General features: G+C 39.4%; 1 pseudogene across 1 annotated transcript; it reads left to right on the forward strand.

The window, feature by feature from the left end:
- Window positions 1-3,645: 3,645 nt before the first annotated feature.
- On the forward strand, window positions 3,646-8,992 carry LOC309659140 (nucleotide triphosphate diphosphatase NUDT15 pseudogene; annotated as a pseudogene). Its single transcript has one exon. The product of its transcript is annotated as a nucleotide triphosphate diphosphatase NUDT15 pseudogene (transcript).
- The last annotated feature ends 5,782 nt before the right edge of the window (window positions 8,993-14,774 follow it).

Here is a 14,774-nt window from a genome sequence, read left to right on the forward strand (position 1 = left end):
AAAAATGAAAATGTGTAGTTGTTGTTCAAAAAGTAAGGAAAAAGTGTTATTATAGGTACTAAAATACAAGGCTTTTATTTTTTAAAATAATCTCTCATCCTATCAGGGTGTTTATTGCTACCGTGCTCCTTGGCATGGGGGTACTTGGTGAAGTGCAGATACTCACACGGGCCCCATTGTCCTGCCTTGCAACTAAGCATGTGTGTGCCTGAGAACCCACACAGTGCCCTGGTTGGGGGCCAGAAAGCCAATCTCTCCTGCCTACCTGCTTACAGCCTTACCCAATGTGGATTGGCAAAGCCCAAGGGTTCTCTGTGCTTGGACATGCTCAGTACTGGATCAGGGGTGAGTGGGAGGCTCAGCCCTGCAAAATCATCCTCCAGGTGTGCTCTGTGGCTGCCAGCCTGGAGTGTGGCCAGCTGCTGCTAAATCTTGCCAAGGTGTCATGGAGAATGTTCACCAAACCCTAACCCTCTCCCAACCCATGGTCAGGCCCTCACTGAGGGGTGTGGGCAACAGAGAGCAGCAATGGTCACTGGGTACAGGTGGGGAAGGGCAGCCTGGAGGAACCGTTTCAGAGAGAAGGGGAGTTGGTAGGAGATGAAAAGATGCGTGAGTTGAGGTTCCAAGTTCTTGGATCATGCCCTATGGTCCCACCCGACTTCACCTACAAAACACAAAGCCCAAGTTAAAGTATTAGATATTTCAAAATGGTGAACATAGAACGTTAAACTCTAAACACCGGGCCCTTCTGAGCCCAATGCCCTTTGCCACTGTAAGTGTCACATGCCCTTGAAGCTGCCTCTGAGTGTGTGTGTGTGTGTGTGTGTGTGTGTCATATAAAAAGCTTAGAATATCCACTGTAGAATTCAATAGGGCATCAGCATGAGCAGAATTGTTTGTGAGAGTTCCTCAGTAATGCTAACTTTGGTTGCTGTCTTTGGTGGAAAAGTAGAGTAAGTAGATGGTAGAGCCATATTAGGATTTTCATGAACCCCAAGGCGTTTTTGCCTTCATGGACCCTTTCAGTCACAGAAAATTTTTAATGTATATTTTATGATTGCAATGATATTAAAATTCTATATTAAAATATTTTCTTCAACCTAAAAGGTTATAGTATTAAAACATTTATGTGGGCCTCTAAAAGTATTGTGGGTCCCAGGCACTGTGCCTAACAGATAAGTTGACCCCTGGTGGATGGTAATTGTCATTCAGAACTGGCACACGCATATGGGATGGGATCAGGCAAAGGATTCCGGAGAGCCAATGAGGACAGCTTGAGATCCTGGCTGGGTGGAGAGCCGTACAAGAAGTCCCTAGGGAATGAGGAATTTTTAGATGACGGTCTGGAGCCACAGCAAAAGGAGAGGGAAGTAGTCAAGAGGAATGGATTAATAAACAAATGAAAGTCTGGAGTCCGAGTGGGAAATAGTCTAGGTCCTATGGTGTTGAAACTTTCAAAAAATGAAAAGGTTCAGAGCTTTGGTCTAGATAAAGGCCAGTCATGGGCCACGTAAGTGTTTATTTTTATGTTTAATTTTACTCATTGTATACACACAAAATGAGTTTTCTCAGGGGGAAAAAACCTTTGTAGATGACTCTTAAATTTTAAAAACGAAGATACCTAAATTTTACTCTCCCAGTTGCAGTTTATTTGGCTGTGATTAAAGAAAGAAATGAGAAAAGGCAATATTGTTTTGTTCCAGTTGGGGCTTTTAAATATAATCAGTGCACCAGTTTTTGTGAACAGGAACTTCAGGGTTTAAATTCAGCACATTTCTACTTAATTTACAAGTGCTAATGTTTCTGAGATAATTTTAAGAAATGTAATATCAGATTAGAGATGAGCTATTTTATAATAATGGAAGTCGCATTTAACTACAGGTTAAGTGACTACATTAAAAGGGAATACAATTATTTTAATGGATTTCTAATTAAATGCTTAAATCCTGGATTGACTAGAGGTGCACTTTAATTTAAATTGATCTTTCTTGGAAATTTGGTTGAAAGCTGTTGGCAAAGAGAAAAAAAACTAAAAAAAAAAAAAAAAAGATTTCGTCTTTAGTGTGTAATACGTTATGATAAATTGTACCTGTTTTGGTAAACATCAGACAAGGAAAGCTACAAAGAAAGTACAGGAGAATGTAACTTAATAATGGGTGAAAAACATAAACATATTTTTCCTAAAAGGAAGTATACCTTATAAACAAACGTAAAATGTTTATTCTCAAGAGCAAATTAAAGAAAGGTACCAATGTTACTAAATAAGTAAAGTAGCAAAATGTTGCATTGTTTTATTTGTACGATTGTGTTTATAATATTTTTTTTTATGTTTTAAAATAACTTTCTCTGATGGAAAAAATACATAATTCGTTTTTTTCCTTCCAAATGTTTTGTATGTGGTAATGTTACATAAATACAAAAGGACAAGGGGGAGGAGAAGAAATAGGAGGAGGAAGAAGTCATAAAAATGATAAAACAGTGGGCTCTCTGCAGATGTGTAATCAGAGTATGAATAGCCATTTGTTAAAAATGTTGAAGGGACTCCTGCCATGTGTAGGAGTTGAGAATAGTTTATCTTTTAAAGCCCTTTCGAATCCTACAATTGGATAAATAAGTTATTCCTAGCACTTTAATAAAAAAGTTTACTAGAAAAGAAATAAAGGTGACCTTAGAAGTGGCACACAATTTAACTACCTTCACAAAAGTATAAAGCAAACTCAAGCTTTTGTAATGTAAAGAGCAACTCAAGCATCATATAGAAAAAGCAGTGCTTCTTTCCTAATATGAACAAGAGTCCGTGGTGAGATTCTGTTTCATCTGGGTCACATGCCCTTCCTTGATCTAACCATGTGGTTAGGGAGACAGAATTCTCAGGGTGTCCCAGCTGGGGTCCTGAGCCCACCCTATAGTTTGATGGTGGTCATGGGACAGATGGGTGCCAACAGCCCTCACTCTGCCCCAGCCCACAAGAAAGGAGCTCTGTAATCATGGAAAAGAGAAGAGAAAAAAGTTTTGTTCAGATAAAATCCTTACTAGAACCCCCTAAAGTCATAATATCAATTCGTCACATACATTTTTTATCAGACTCCCATTCATGGTATGAATTGTGAGGTTTCTGGATGTATAAAATGGCCAGTTCCCTTTAGCTAGTTTGATAGTTGAGGTTGAGGTGTAGAGAGGCAGTCAACTAAAAGGGGTAGGGTTAATCAGAGGTAATAGAAAAGAGAGAGGCTGGTTTCTGAGCTCTGTTTCTGAGTCTTAATTCCTAGCTTCTGAATCCTCTTCTCACTCCATCAGCTGCCCCATGACCTAGAGCTGTCCAAGGCCCCAAAGCAGCCACTCTCCTAGTTTCTCTGCTGGCTGTCCCAGCTTGTGTGTCTCTCCTTCTCACTACCATTAAGGGATCTTACTCTTTCCTTGAATCTGATATGTGGGGACAAAGCTAATCAAAATCCACCCTGAGAGGAGAACACCACCCTCACATTCACTTTCCCAAGAAAGTTTTCCCATTCACTCGTACAATCACTGGGCAAGAAAAGGCTCCCCATCTATCATCTATCTATCTACCTATCTATCTATCTATCTATCTATCTATCTATCTATCTATCTATCTATCTATCTATCTATCATCAATCTATCTATCTATCTACCTATCTATCATCTATCAGCAGAACCCCAGTGTGTATTCTGTCCTGTGTTCCAACACCTGGGAAAAAATGCACCTTTCAAGCAGTGACCTGTACAGTATCCAGAGCTCCAGGTGCCCCTCCCCCCTATTCAAGACCCTTAGAGTTAGGTATTCAAAGGTCTTTGAATAATTTCTAGATCAACCCAGTTATCTCAATCAAGCAGGCAGTCAGCTAACCATTATTCATTACCTGCCTCTGATTTCCAAGCCCTGCTTTTGTCCTCCCCTCTCCCATGGCCCCTCTTCTCCCTCTTTAGATGTGTCTCCATTCACCATTCATAGGAAACACTTACTAAGCAGCATCTAAATGCTAGAGTTATGTTAGACCCCGAGGAAAAGAGGAGAAGCAGAACCAGTCACTGTTCAAAAGATTAAAACCTCTCAGAGGATCATACCTTTCATTCTCCTAGGGGGTGAACCTTGAGTTTGGCTAAACGTTTCTGTTTCTCTAGCCGAATGCCTAGGGTGAATGCCTTATCCATTCCTGGAAATAATATCCTTAGCTCTCAGCCTACAGAGAGTTTGGCTCTTTCTTGAAAACTGGAAGTGGGACTTCCCTGGTGGTGCAGTGGTTGGGAATCCGCCTGCCAATGCAGGGGACACGGGTTCAATCCCTGGTCCGGGTGGATCCCACATGCCGCAGAGCAACTAAGCCCCTGTGCCACATCTACTGAGCCTGTGCTCTAGGGCCCGCGTTCTGCAACTACTGAAGCCCGCGTGCCTAGAGCCCCTGCTCTGCAACAAGAGAAGCCACCACAATGAGAAGCCTATGCACTGCAACAAAGAGTAGCCCCTGCTCACCACAACTAGAAAAAGCCCACACGCAGCAATGAAGACCCAACGCAGCCAAAAAATAAATAAATAAAATAAAATAATTAAAAAAAAAAAAAGAAAACTAGAAGAGAATGAATGTATTTGGACTGTGAGTTGAACTGGATGTAGAGAAAAGTAGCTAAGCAAAATAAACTAGATGAATTTTTGTTCAGCTCAGTTTTACTGGCTCACTCACCTTCCTTTGCCATTTGTGTGTGATATGATGAAGTACTAAGATGGTGTTGCATATGATTAAGTGTATGTCAAGTTGATGTTTGCAGTAAGCTCTGTGTACAAGCTTTGTTTTCATTGCTTGCAGCTCCCTCACATAAAGATACTGTGATGACAATATCGTATCACAATACACCAGAGCCTCGTCACAGTGTGATCCTCAGGGATGATATTGGGTCATGTTATAGATGAAGCAGCAATATAATAGATCCAAGAAAGCATGACCTTGGAAGCTCTGTTTTCAATAAGAAGAAAGAATAGGTTATTCTGGGCTTGGAAAAAATTTAAAAAATAGTCATCCTCAAAGGCTAACTTGCTGTCCACATTCTGCACTGTAGCAGAAAGACTTTATAATTTCCAAATCGACCAGATCGTTTTCAGTCCTCATTTCATTTGATTTTCAACCGAATTGATTTTGTTGTTCATTCCCTTTTAAAAAGTCTCTCCTCCTTGGGTACCAGGATTCCACACTGTCTGCTTCTTTCCACCTTCTCCCACTCCTCTTTCTCAGTCTTTTTTGCTGAGCCTTCTTCCTCTAAATTAATCTATCCATTACTCATCTATTCATTTTTTTCACTTTTTTTTTTGGCCATGCCAGGTGGCATGTGAGATCTTAGTTCCCTGACCAGGGATCAAACCTGCGCCCACCACAGTGGAAGCACGGAGTCTTAACCACCGGACCTCCAGGGAAGTCCCTTTTAATTTTCACTTTTTCAACAAATATTTGTTGTGCATACTATGGGCCAGGCACTGACTTAAGTACTGGAAATACAGCGATAAGCAAAATACACACCATCTCTGCCCTCAAGGAGCTAACATATAGTAAAATTGTTGGTTCCCTGGATTGGGTATTTTCGATTTCTTTAAAATCGCATTGCAGGCACACAAGTATGACATCTTTTCCTTCCTCCTTCCTGAGCTAATACAAAGGATCAGCTTGTCAAATCAGGCCCAGGAAGATAAGAGATCTATCCAGTATTATGCTTTGCTAATAATTTCAAGGCTACAAGCAATCAACAGGCATAAGTGGAACAAAGAGAAAACAGGAATATCTCTGCGGCTGCTCAGGTCTTCCCACTCTGCAATGGACATGATCTCTCTAACCCAGAGTAACAGATGCTCATGTGTGTGATTTCTCTTCTGTATATAACAAGGACTGTGCAGGGTCTCAGATTCTACCCTACTTTTACATTAACCAGTTAGCCTGTAACTGTTTCATAGATGCTGACAGAAGACATGAGACTCCTAGGTTAGAAACAAAGGACTTTATTACTCTGGGCAAAAGCAGTAGCCAGAGCTTCATTTGTTTGTGTCAATTCCCCATGTCCCCCCCAAATCCCATAGCAGTGACACAAAGGGCTCATTATAGATGCCTACATATCAGTCGGTTGCATTACACAAGGGGAACACTGAGCTTGGGGAATCCACCACTCTTAGAGTTAGTGGAAACAAGCCTGTTTGTTTTCTCAGTGGAGATGTTAGCTCATCTCTCTGTGCAAACCCAGCCCTGAAAAATAGCTTGGGTAAAGAGTGATCAGACATAAAATAATGTAAGGATGCTCAGGGTCCAGTGTAGATTGCTACTCCCAGCATATACTTTCTCTTGGAATGCACTAATATGGTTTGAGATGATCAATAATTTGAGAATTCCCTCTCTTATATCTTTAAGTCAACCTTCTCTATTGGTCCCTTCCCATCAATATTTAAACTAATGCAAATCTGGTCCACCTTAAAAACTCTCTCCCTCTACCACACTCTCCTGTCCAATTACAACCTTTTCTTAATAGTCAAACTTATTACAATATGTGTCCTAACTTTCTGTCTCCCTTTCTTTGTCTCCAGCTTCTTCTTCAACCCCCCACACTACATCTGGGATCAATTTGATACTCTATTGAAACAGCCTTCTAAGTCTCAGCTTCCTCCTCTGTAGGTAGAAGTAACAGAAATATTCACTTAATAGGTCTGTTCTGAGTATGAAATGTGTTAATAAATGTGACGAGTTGAGAGCAGTGCCTGGCACATTGTCCGTGTTCAGTAATTGTTAGGTGGCAACCTCGTCCTCATCATTGTCATCAATGAAATTCTTGTTGCTAAATCCAGTGGGCACTTTTCAGTTCCTATTTGACATCCCTGTGTTGACCACTTTTTCCTTCTTGAAACTCCCCCTCCTTCAGCTTCCATGGTGCCAGACTCTCTTAATATTCCTCTTACTTCTCTGGACAGCCTTCTTGGTCAGATTTGTGTGTTCTGTCTCAGGCTGTCTTAAATGGTGATATCCCTCAGAGTCCTCTGTTAACCTCCTTTTTCTTTTTTATCTACATGCTTTCACTTAATGATATTATCCACTCCTGTACCTGAATTACTTTCTATATGGAGATGCCAATACTCTTTACCTTTTCATTTACTTTCTTAACAGATATTTTTAGGACATCTTCTATGTGCCAAACACTGGGATAGCTATTGTGAGTAAAACCGACAGGATTCCTGCTCTCATGCGACTTAGTCTTTAATAGGGAAAGCAGATATAAAACAAATAATCACACATACGACTCTACACCTATAGATGAGTTAATGGCTCCAAAGCAAAGATAGTCCTAAGAAAGTATAACATGTCAATCTGACCTAGGGTAAAGGAGAAATGCAGGGCTCCTTAAGGCAGTGGTGCTTGGGTAGACATCAACAGGATGCAAAGGAACTCACTAGGTAAAGGAGGAGAGAAGGAAATAAAAGAGAGTACAAAGTATTCAAGGAACTTAAAGAAGATCAGTTTTGCTAAAACATCGTAAGGGGAAAAGAAGAGCAAGATAGAATTAGACTCTCGGGCTATGACGGCCAGGGCAGAGCAGCAGGGGCGGCGCCCAGGAGTCGGGGTAGGAGTCGTGGTGACCAGCTGCAGGCATCCTCACTGCATTCTCCTGGGGAGGAAGAAAGGGTCATTTGGAGCAGGCAATTTCCAACTTCCCAGGGGCCACTTGGAGTTCGGTGAAAGCTGGAAAGAATGTGCTCAAAGGGAAACCTGGGAAGAAGCAGCTCTTCACCTGAAAAATGTTCGCTTGGCCTCGGTTGTGAATTCTTTCGTTGAGGAAGAGAATTACCATTATGTCACTATTTTAATGAAAGGAGAGGTGGACGTGACTCATGGTTCAGAACCAAAGAATGTAGAGCCTGAGAAAAATGAAAGTTGGGAGTGGATTCCTTGGGAAGAATTTCCTCCCCTGGACCAGCTTTTCTGGGCACTATGTTGTTTAAAGGAACAAGGCTACGATCCATTTAAAGAAGATTTGGATCATCTGGTAGGATATAAAGGAAATCACCTACAGGTGAACAAGGAGACTCCCTGATTTTTTTTTTTTTTAATGGGTTAGCCAAAAAGTTCATTCGGTTTTCCTGTAAGATGGCTCTAGTAGCGCTTAGTTGTCTTTAACTTCATTCGAAAAAATTTTGTTAGATTGTATTGTGACAGCTGTCACATCAGTGTGCATTTAAAAAAACACTTATCAAAACTGGTGAATTTTTGTGTAACCATTTTAATATTGAAGATGGAAGAAAAAAGCAACATTTTTGGCATATTATGCTTGATTATTTCAAGAAAGGTAAAAATGCAACTGAAATGCAAAAAAAGATTTGTGCAGTGTATGGAGAAGGTGCTGTGACTGAGCGAACGTGTCAAAAATGGTTTGCGAAATTTCGTGCTGGAGATTTCTCGCTGGACGATGCTCCACGGTCAGGCAGACCAGTTGAACTTGATAGCGATCAAATCGAGACATTGATTGAGAGCAATCGACGTTATACCACGCGGGAGATAGCTGACATACTCAAAATATCCAAATCAACTGTTGAAAATCATTTGCACCAGCTTGGTTATATGAATCGCTTTGATGTTTGGGTTCCACATAAGTGAAAAAAACCTTCTTGACCATATTTCTGCATGCGATTCTCTACTGAAACATAATGAAAACGTTCCTTTTTTAAAACAAATTGTGAAGGGCAATGAAAAGTGGATACTGTACAATAATGTGGAACGGAAGAGATCATGGGCAAGTGAAATGAACCACCACCAACCACACCAAAGGCCGGTCTTCATCCAAAGAAGGTGATGTTGTATATATGGTGGGATTGGAAGGGAGTCCTCTATTATGAGGTCCTTCCGGAAAACCAAACGATTAATTCCAACAAGTACTGCTCCCAATTAGACTAACTGAAAGCAGCATTCGACGAAAAGCGTCCAGAATTAGTCAACAGAAAATGCATAATCTTCAATCAGGATAACGCAAGACTGCATGTTTCTTTGATAGCCAGGCAAAAACTGCTGCAGCTTGGCTGGGAAGTTCTGATTCATCTGCTGTATTCACCAGACATTGCATCTTCGGATTTCCATTTATTTTGGTCTTTACAAAATTCTCTTAATGGAAAAAATTTCAATTCCCTGGAAGACTGTAAAAGGCACCTGGCACAGTTCTTTGCTCAAAAAGATATAAAGTTTTGGGAAGATGGAATTATGAAGTTGCCTGAAAAATGGCAGAAGGTAGTGTTACAAAAGGGTGAATATGTTGTTCAATGAAGTTCTTGGTGAAAATGAAAAATGTGTCTTTTATTTTTACCCAAAAAACCAAAGGAACTTTTTGGCCAACCCATACATAAAAGGCAAAACAAGGTCCTGTTAAAGAATGAAAAATATCTACATTTCAGAGCAACTCCATTTTATCTGAAAAGTCCCACGTGATTGCCAGTAATTTATTTGGAGTCTCTTAATATACCCAACACCCTTTCAGCCAGTACTTGTGCAAAATTTTCAGGGATTGTGTTATGAATTGTATTTCAGACTCAGAAAATGTGATAAATGGTGATGTTGTGGTAATTCTGCTTTCCCTGTTTCTCTGTGGTATTGACTGTGCTGTTTGTCATTGCGTGTGCATGGAGGAGAGTGCAGAATTTGTCTTAGTGTTTCAGTTCTAATAGAGAACCTAATTCAGGTGCAGGGCATTCTGCAACAGTATGCCCGTTGCAGAATTTAACACATTTGTTGACTTTCCTCTTTTATTTAAATCAAAAAAATTTGGGGTAATATATTGTGACAGTCCCTGCAACTAGAGCAAACAAGACAGGTCTTTAGGGTGTATTTCCCAGGTTTCCAATTGAGAACCTAAAGTATGGGAAGTGAGACAAACCATCCAGGATCTGTATCCCATCATTAACAGGCCCTGTCATTTTGGATCTCTCAGTTGATCTGAGATTCAGCTTCCTTATGTGTAAAATGCTATTAGACTAGGGCAGTGGATCTCAAAGTGTGACCCAGGGAAGTCCTCAAGACCCTTTCAAGGGTCCTCAGGGTTAAAGCTGTTTTTGTCATATGAAGACTTCATTTGCTTTTTTCATTCTCATTCTTTCCTGAGTGTACAGAGCAGTTTGCATGTTGTGTGATACTGTAGCAGACTGAATGCAAAGCAGATATGAGAGTCTAGCTCTCTTCCATTAAGCTAGATGTGAAAGAAATGGACAAAAATGTAAAACAATGCCACTCTTCTCACTGGTTCTTTTGTTTTTTCTTTAAAGAAAAATACCTATATTTTTAATAAAAATTATGTTAACATATAACACTTTTTGTTATTTGTAAATAAATTAATAAAAGAATTCTTAAAAAACAAAAAAAAAATGAGAGAGAATTAGAGAAGGAAGCAGAGACCAGACCACACAAGGGCCTCCAGACCATGTTGGTGTTCAGTTTAATCCTAAAAGCAACGGGAAGGAATTGAAGGGTATAAAACTGAGACAGGAGTGAGGAAGCTGGTGACATGATCAAATTTTTGTTTTTGAAACATCACTGTGGTGCAGCAGATATTAGAGGACCCAATGGTGGATGGTGGGGGGCAGGGGGGGGCTTTAGTTTGGATTTGAGTGGTGTCAGTGGACATGAGAAATGGACAGATTTGAGATGTTTTAGGAGATAATTTTGATATAGTAAAATTTGGTATTAGATCAAATGTGGGTGAAGGAAGGGAAAATATCAAGGATGACCCCTAAGTTTAGACTTGTGCAGGTAGATAGATGGTAGCTGAAAAATACCCCCATATTTTTCTCCTGATTTTCGTCCACATACTCAGTTGCCTACTATATATATCCCTAACTTCCAATCTCACTTGCCCATCAAATCATGATGTCCAAAACTGAACTATTCTTCTAGTATCAAATGTTCCTCCTTCTGTGCTATTGCAGTGAATGTGGTGAATGCCACAGCCAGCCATCCAGTTGTTCAAGTCAGTTGACCTTGACTCTTTCTTCTCCATCACATCCAGCTAATAACCAAATCATTTTGATTTTCTCTTCTTAAGCTCTTTTATATCTGCCCACATTTCTCTGTTTCCACTGCTACTAGCTTAGGTCAAGTCCTCATCTTTTATCTGGATTTTGGCAATTGCTGTTACTTGGCTTCCCTGCCTTCAGTCTCCCAATTCTCTAATCTATCCTTTGCCCTGCTGGTGCCCATGGTCTATAAAGTAAAGCCATGTTCCTTAGTATGGCAGAAAAGACTCTCCATAATCAGACCCTAGCCACATCTTTAGCATAATAATTTTTTGCTTTAGTCCTTACTCTACACAGACCAAATCAAGGAACCCTCACAGAGCAATTGTGAGGAAACCATTCAAGAAGGCATCTTCAACCCCTCTAGCACTATCAGATATGCCACAACTTTGCACAGGCAGTTTGATAAACCCATATATTTGTAATAAAAATGAACCAAAATTGTGACAAATCCTCAAATTCATTAGAATCTTGACAGAATATAATTGCTCCAATAATGTTATAAGCCTTGGTGAATATTGATGAAAACATTTTACTGATTGGAAGACAATAAATCTTTTTGGAAAGTGTGTACTAAGTTTGAGCTGCACTGGGTAACTTCCTCCTGCACACCCACTTTACAGTATGCATGCCTCAGTTACGATGACTTCTTTTACAATCAATAGAATCATGTGACTTAAAATGCTTCAACCACAAAAGGGAGGGTATTGACTCACTTAACTGAGGAAGTCAGAGGTAGGAGGGCTTCAGGCATAGTTCATTCAGGGCTCCAATTCCTGTTTTCTGTTAGTCCTTCAGCTCTGTCCTCTTCGTTGGCTTTATCTTTAGTGTAGCTTCATTCATGGGAACAAAATGGCTACTGCACGATGGCTCATACACACATTACAATTTCCAGAGCAAGAGGGCCTCTATGTCCCAGGGTTCCCAACCTATAAGTTGAGCTTCCTGCTGATTGGATCACATCTGAACTAATTCATTCATTCCTGAGATGGTCATATGCTAATAAAGACATTACCTTGTCCAATCACTGTGGCAGATGGAGGTAGGTTTATGCCAAGAAAAGTCCACCTCAGATTTGAGAGAGGAGTGGTGTTCATCAGTCCCATATAATCTACATGGTTTCTCTAAAATGACAGGGATAAAATTCCCCAAAGGAAAACCTGATAGTTATTGAGTATTAGTGAACAAGAAAAATGGATGAATCCCAAACAGCCAACCTGTGAATATTCACTATAGACACAATTTAAATTTGTTCATGAGCAAACAAAAATTACTCTGTGCCCTGGAGTTTTTAAAGCAACTTGTAAAGGGTCAAAAACAAATATCAGTAGTCTATTGCAAGGGTGAAGAGAGCGAAGTGGAACAGAGCCCATTTCTAAGAAATCCCATTGATGAATATGGGTGGATAGAAGACTGAATTATGTGGATGGCTCTCAAACCACACATTCATTCATTCATTCATAGAACATTTATGGAGTATCAACTCTATTCCAGAAAATGCTTAATATAACAGGATCCTTGACCTTAAGGACTTCATCTGATCAGGAACTACAGAATTAAGATACAAGTGAAAAGTCAGCAATATTGCACATCAGAGTGAAAGTATAATAGAACAGAGTGAAAATAAAGCCACATAGAAAATCTAGTGGAGTCTTCAACACACCCTTTAATATTTCCTTCAAATCTAACACTTCTATAATGCAATCTTTAACATAAAGCAATGCTTATTTCCAATCAACAGGTGTCCGAGAACAGAAACCTATATTGCCTATATTAAAAGGTAAATGGAAGAATAATTTATCTTACTCTGGCTGCACACTCTAAAAAAATAATATAAAACAACCTTGATTGTTTGGAAACAAAAGTGGATCATTGTTGTCTCAGGGAGCTTTTATGTGCAAAATACATTTGATAATAGTGTGACTTCTTTTAAGCTATTATATTCTGTGATCATCTGGGGAAATAGTTTGGGAGATAAATACAGCAGAAATATTTAGAGAAAGGACATTAAAAAGGAAGAATAGCAGGCACAGTTGATTCTTTTTTGACATTCTTTTACAGTATAAAAATCATCAAATCCTTGGTCCATATCACAGGGATAATGCTGAAAAAATTCTAATCGCTTTATCATTATTCCCAGAAGTGTCCTGGAGCTCCAATTCTGAGGGCAGGGCTTTCTGTAAGCATCTAACATTAAGATATAACTGAGAGAAAAATTGGAGAAATGGTTTCTTCACATGAAGTATACTTCATAATAAAATTTTAATGTAATATTGACATTTCTGGTTTTTAACTCTGTTGGGCAGAATCTTGATGGAAAAGAAAATCACTTGTGACAGCTTCAGCATGAGTGTCTAATATCATGGCAATTTAATCCGGTTTTATCCTATATCAGAGGTATTTCATAAGAAAAGAACTAAAATGTCCTTCATGTTTTACAGAAGAAAGTCATCTCTCGTAACAGATAATGCTAACGTTGTCTTAAAAATATTAGCTATTATTGAGTGAATAGTGTGAGAAATATGGGTGGTTTATTTTCAGAGGTTTTGGTAAATAATTTAATGTATGTATATATGTTTGTATGTATGTGTATACACACACTATTTTGGTCAGAGTATTGATTTATCTATCTGAACTGAATTGGTCTGCTTTGGTCAAACAGCTGAGAAGTTGAGCCAAATCATGACATTTGTGACCCGTGTGACATTTACAGTTGAACAGAGGACTCAGGCTCGCTACACAGAGTATGGTCCACAGACCACAGCTTCAGAATTGCCTTGGATCTATTAGAAATGCAAAATCCAGCCCCTCAGCCCCAGGTCTACTGAATCAGCATCTGCATTATAACAAGATCTCTAGGAGATTAAAGCATTAACTACATAAGGGGATCTCATCGCTGGCTCCCCATTAGAATCACTAAAGGTGATTTTCAAATATTTGATTCCCAAGTCTTACCCCAGACCAATTAAATCAGACTTTTTTAAGGACAGGACCAAGGCCTGGGTATTTCTAAATGCCCACCAAGTGATTCTAATGCACTGCCAGATTTGAGAACAGTAGGTTACACAATGCCCAAACAATCAGTAAATCCAGTGTATTCTGAAAGGACAAAAAAGAAGAAGAAAGTCAAACCAATTACTTTGCATTTGGTACCACTCTATAAATGATTGATTTTTTAAACTGTTAGTAAGTTTGCTTAGCTACTGTGTGAACACAGCCTGCTGTGTCTCAACCTGCCCAGAAGTGTATTGTATTGTAAATCAAGAAGAGGAAGACTTTGCTATCTAAATTAATTAAAAGAAGATTTTAGGTTTGTTTTTCAACTTTACTTTCTTTTGCCAACCTTATTCACCAACCTGACAGGTCTAAATACTGAATCTCAGACACTGCATGTTTAAACCTCTGCACCTTTGGATTACCCATCCTTTTCTCCATGCACTCAATTCTCAGTTTTTACCTCAAACATTCCCTTATCACTGTAGCCCAAATGCATTTCCCCTTCCCTGAATTCCCACATTTCTCAGTACTTCTATCATTGCCTGTTTGATTTCTACATATAATCTCAAGCATTAGCAGTCTATTCCAATCTCTTATGCATGAATAGGAAAGGAAAACATAAATCAGAGCATAGTACATGTGGCAGTCATTATTATCCCATCTTACAGATGAGGAAACTGAGTCTCAGAGAGGCAAAGGGACAGGTTAATAAGTTTCAACACTAAGATATTTTTCCCAAGAC

This window comes from Balaenoptera physalus (genome assembly GCF_965194825.1).
Source record: "Balaenoptera physalus genome assembly, chromosome: 4".
Lineage (NCBI taxonomy): Eukaryota > Metazoa > Chordata > Mammalia > Artiodactyla > Balaenopteridae > Balaenoptera > Balaenoptera physalus.